We start from the raw sequence: 6,000 nt of genomic DNA, 5'->3' as shown, positions 1-6,000 counted from the left end.
TAATGTTCCAGCTGCTCATAATTTCTTTCAGCTTCATAAATCAACACCCCATTTCCCTTCAGGACTGCTAAATCTATATATAGATATTAAAATTTCCCTTCAAAATCCTTATTTAGAATTCCAAGTGCATTTCTCTTTATAAACCGCATTTCTAATGGAGCATCTGAACCAGCTTAAATTCTGGTTCTGGACAGAATGGGCAGGTGGGTTTTTTCTCGGCTCACGACTGATATTTTTCTTTGGTATTGCTGGCGTCAAGGAAATAGGTCCAAAGATTTCTTGGGACTTTCCCAACTGCTGTCTTATGTCCAGTGTTTATTTTCAGCTTCCTATTCATCCTTCTACCTTTCTATCGCTTTCCAAAAAGGGACCATGTCTTCTCCCATAAAACAAAAAAACTCTCAACAGTTTGTTGGGATTTAAAGGCAAAATTACAAAGTAGTTTTGCGATACAGTATCATCAAAAGGCTTCCAAAATAGTATGCATTGTACATACAAGGGTAATATTGTAAAGCCTTGAATTGTAACCCTTCTTCATTTCTAAATGAAGCACTATGGGATTCTGCTTCTCTGTTTTTTCTTTCTTTCTTTTTTTTTTTTCATCTTTCATTTTTAAAATCAAAGTAGCTGGAGTCACTCATTTACATTATAGTTTATTGACTTGCTGCATTTTGGAGCAAGTGCAAAGTCATTTTGATATATGGCAATTTAAAATAATTGCTCTTCTCAAAATAGAAGGAAAATTAGCTGGTCTGGTGCATCAGGCTATTTAGGCAATATGTCTCCATATGTCAGCTCGCCGCTCTCCGCACCACCTGCTTGAGTCCCCATCAGGGACACAGACCGATGAGATCACTACAGCAAGCTATAGATCTTGGGCAAGTTAACTGGTCTGGTTTTGCCTGGTAATAAGGAGAGTGTCTCCGGAAAATGGGAAATTGGAATCTGTCACCGCTTAGCAAACCGATGAGTGATTGCTATTGTTTTGCATTTCTGTAGGTTAGCACAGTTTTATTAACCATTCCTCAGCCCTGAGAGTTTAGTATTTCTCCTAGTTTGCAGGCGAGAATCTGAGAAGTGTGTTACAAAGCCCAGTTATTGAAAACAAAGTGAAGGGGAGCAGTTTTCTGTGTCTTAGGAGTCTAGCATTACCTGCCTTGAGCAAATTTAGCAATGGGGAATGGTGGGGATTTTTGTGGCTAGGATCCCAAATCAGAACTCTCTCAGGGAGGGGAATAACTCACTTTATCCTTTAGCAGTGACTCTGCTTCCCTAATTCCTGAAATCAAAATTCACAAATATCAATGCCTATGTGGCCTAGACTCTGACAATATTTTCAAGTGTTCCTGATTTCCATTAGGACTTAATCACTACTCAAAAAAAAAAAAAAAAAAAAAAAGGAATTAATCGCTGAAGAATAAGAAGTATCAGCACTATTTTAGAAAAAGTATTTATTAAATGAACCTACTGGAGGGAAAGTTCCAAGTTGTCAGTCCTAGCTTCATTCTCTTAAAAAGAAAACAGTGGATAAAACAATGTTCTTTTTGAGGAAAAACTATGAAATCATAAAGTTGGAAAAGATCCTCAAAGTAGTCAGTTCCAAACTAGAATTTCATTTTTAAGTTACTACGTAATAATGGGGGAAAAAAAAACTCTTAGTACTAATTGGAAAGAAAATACCTGTTTTAGTGTTAAATAGTACGTACTGCAGAATATGTGTGTGTGTGTAAGATTTCATTTATTTATTTGTCAGAGAGAGAGATCACTAGTGGGGGAAGCAGCAGAAGGAGAAGTAGCAGCAGACACCCCGCTGAGCAGAGAGATTGCAGATGTTTTTGTTGTTGCTGTTTTGTTTTGTTTTAAGGGGCAGATCATGACCACTTAGTGAGTCCTGGCCAGCATTTAAAAAATTAACAATGAAAGATAATAATAAAATTGGAAATGTCACAGTCCATCTCACATTGTAAGGGTAAGTGGAATTTCATGAAAGTATTGTTCCAGTTATATATATTGTGTGTGTGTGTGTGTGTGTGTGTGTAGTGGTGTATGATATTGAAACATATTTTAATACAGTGGCTCAGAAAAGTTTGAAAACCACTGCATTTATATCTGAGTATACAGAGATGAAAAGAAACATTGCTTGTGTGCATTAGCAAGTTTCCTACCCCTTGGGCCCCTGACCCCACAGTGAGTAGATTTCACAGCCCATTATATAACACTTACATTGTTTCCTCAGTCAGGATTTATTTCTCTCCACAATGCAACCAGAACTCCATTTTCTGGCTTTGTGGCCATGCATTTTGCTTTAAAAGTAAACTTGATGTCCCCCCCCCCCTTTTCCCAAAGACTCACTTCCTTCCGACTTTCAACTGTACCCCAAATGCATTTCCCGTGAAGGTTGTAGCCATCATGATTGTGTTTTATTTGCTCAGTATTCCTTTAAGCTTTCAACAGGACTGCTTTTCTGTTGCAGATATATATTTTTAAACATTTTATACAAAGACAAAACCTTGGATAATGCATTCAAATCAAAGAAAAAAATTCATCTTGACGTTTTAAGAAACATTCTCTGAAATGAAGCTGTCCAAATTTCTAGCCAGAGCTAATCCCAGGAGATGCTGTTGGCTGGAAACAAGACCAATGCTGTTGTAACTGCCTCCTTCTTTGCAACTGAGAACTCAGGTGTTTGAGAGACAACAGAGGCTCTGGGAACATAGATATCCGCTAGGGAAAACGCCACAAAGAAGACACACTGACCTTGGTACTGTTGAGGAAGGTATTAGTTTCTTGTTGCTGCTGCAAGAAATTACCACAGACTTAGGGGCCCTAACCAGTACAAATGTACTATTTTACTGTTCTGCAGGTGAGAAGCCTTCCCCCGTTCTTACTGGGCTAAAATCAAAGGGTCGACAGAGCTGTGTTCTTTTTGGGTGGTCTAAGGAGAATACATTTCCTTGCCTTTTCCCCTTGGTAGAGACTGACCGAATTCTTTCCCTCATGGCCCCTTCACACTGGCCTTTGCTCTCCTTTTTCTCTCTCCTTCTCTGACTCTGACCATCTGTCATTCCCTTTGAAGGGCCCATTTTCAGTCTCCCCTTCTCAATCAAGATCCATAATTTAATCCTATCTGAAAAAGTCCTTTTTGCCATGGAAGGTAACACATTCGCAGGCTCTAGGGATGAGGACTTGGACATCTTTGAGGGGTGGCATCATTTTACCTCCCACGGGGGGCTGAAAGGATGCATTTGTAGGGGCAAGGGAAAATGAGGTTCTGAATCATCCCTCAGATTACCTTGATTTGTGAAAATGGTTTTGATGCTGGTGCCATGCTTGCAGAAGAAGGGTTGCGATCCTGGAATCATTCACTGTGGTACCTGTAGGATTCAAGGGTTGGCAGTTGTGCCACTCTGCAACTTTGTACAGCTCTGCCTCCTTCCTCATGGGCGGCGTGATGTGCTTGCTCAAAAATGAGCAATTGCCTCTCTGTTTGCTGGTGGTTGCTTCTTGACATTTAATACTCATCTGGGCCTTGTGAAGGGAGGTTTTTGTCATTTGGGTCTTTAAAGCATCTTCTCTATAGTGCCTTTTTTACAGCTGTTATTTGTAAACTTCCCCATTCTGCCTGGAATGGAGAGACCAGGGCTTAGAAGAAAGAAGGAACAGGCTATAACACCCACAGGTGAAACAGGAGAAGCAGAGAGCCTTCAAAAGAGATCTTGAATATAAAGCAAAGAGCAAAAACTGAGAAGCTGGATTTACAAAAAAAGATCAGAGATAAAAGCCTGTGAAGGTAGAGGAAAAAAATATATATACATTTGCAGACATGGGAAGCTATGTTTGAAGAGAAACTTCTGCAAATTCAGTAATGTTGCTTACTGTAGATACCCTGGAGCTCAGTTTGATGGCGAAAACACTCAGGGTACACTGGTCAGAATGCATATCATTGGCCATGGGATTTAGGCCTGCCTTCCTGCGAGGCTGTTGTTTATTCATTGAATGCATCTTGCCAGGATAAGAGCTTCTGGGATTTCATCCCTCTGTTTTTCTCTTTTTTATAATGGATACAAATAGTTATAGGAAACAAGAAATTGGTGGTGAATTGGAGGAAATTTGAGGGCCACTTGAATTCATGAAGTAGTTTCTACCATTGCCTCCCCAGATATGGCAATCTGATTTTCTGGGGGAAGTCATGATGTAGACGACTCCAAGACCTCAGAATTTTAGGGATTTCAGACTCCAAATCTGTGACATTTTAAAGTACAGTTTCTCTCTTCAGGATTAGCTTTGACTGTAATATAAAAACATCTTTAAAAGTATTAAGCACTGTTAGTGCACCTTGGTGGCTCAGTTAGTTAAGCGTCTGACTCTTCATATTGGCTAAGGTCATGATCTCAGGGTTGTGAGATCGAGCCCCATGTCCACACCCAGCATGGAGCCTACTTACGATTCTCTCTCAATCTCTCTATTTGCCCCTCCACTTGCTCTCTCAGAAACAAAAGTGTTCAGCACCACTATAGCCCTTATAAATTATAATAGCTGTGGGAAACTTCTGCATGACTTAAAGTAGAAAATTACAATAATTACTTAATTGTTGTAAACATCTACCTAATTTTTAGGTTAGTTTCCGAGTCAGTAGCTCAGTAGGTATTTGTATCATGAATTGCTGAAAAGTCAGTAGTCAGTAGGTATTTGTATCATGAATTGCTGAAAAGTTATTTGGAAAGTGTAATGAAAATATATCGGATGCAAAAGAAGTTTAGGTCCAAAAAATGGAAATATGGAGAAAATGTAAATTGTGATGATAGAGATAGTTTTTTTTTTCTCCATTTGCATGCTTTCAAAAGGACTAGAACATTCCTATTATGATGCTGCTGCTGTTTTGATCATACTAAGGAAAACCAAAATGGTTTTATTCACTTTTTGCCTTTCCTCTTACATACACATGCTGCTAAATCTAAAGAATCAGGGCAAGGCACTCTGATCCTGTGTGATCCAGGCAAACTTAAATGTAATCAAGGGGCAGAGCTGACAGATCCACATATGTTCCCTGAGAAAAATAACCGAGATATTGACATGGCCAAGAATCTGCAGCATAAGATCTCTTATATTGAAGGAGTTTCTTGTAGATAGTATCTGTACCCAGTTCATCCCCATCTGCGTGTGCTAATCGCTTGAATCCAGCAGGATCTATTTATTTCCAAAATAACTGTGTCTTGATCAAATAGGATTCATGTGTGCCTGTCGTACTGAGGAGACACACTGGGCCGGATGTGGCTCTTTTTCCTGACTGCCTTGATTCAATGGGATCCAGGCATTTTCCAACTGAACAGCTGTGGCTTGGGGAGAATCCAGGTGTTTTTCTCACTGAATATTTGTGGGATTGGCAGGGTCCTGGGTATTTCCTTTGCTTTCTCTTACTTGGAATTATTATAACATATATTATGTATATGCATTTCAGTGAACTTTGCTTTGTCCTAGGAAACAGATCGGTTTCCTTTACTTTGCACAAGAGCAATTACACCTAGAAAAATATGGACAGGATTAACTATTTATCTTTATCTTCACTAACTATATCCGTCATGCTGTTTTATACAAATACATGAATGTTCTAAAAATCCCTTTCAGTGAAAGCAAGTAAATTACCTTTCCACACTGAATAGTTATCCACTCAGAAGGTGTCGCTTTATTGAATGGGGTGTCACACCTCTTCCAACATCCACTTGTTAAGAACCTGTTGGACTTGGCTTTGATTTCTGATTGAAGAAGTAAGTCAGTGCCCTTCCCCCCAATTTGGCAATACATAGACCCTGTTCGAAAATGGTGTGTGGTTTTGGTTTCCACATCTTATACAAAATATAGGGAGATTGGAAGGAGTTCAGAGAACAGAACCAAAATGATTAAAGGGTTGGGGAAATAAGGAGCTGGGATTATTTTATCTAAAGGAAAGTTTTCAGGGAAAGCAAGATGGTGTGTGTGTGTGTGTGTGTGTGTGTGTGTGTG

The sequence above is a fragment of the Mustela lutreola genome, chromosome 1, assembly GCF_030435805.1.
Source record: "Mustela lutreola isolate mMusLut2 chromosome 1, mMusLut2.pri, whole genome shotgun sequence".
NCBI lineage: Eukaryota > Metazoa > Chordata > Mammalia > Carnivora > Mustelidae > Mustela > Mustela lutreola.
Note: the sequence above shows the minus strand (reverse complement) of the source record.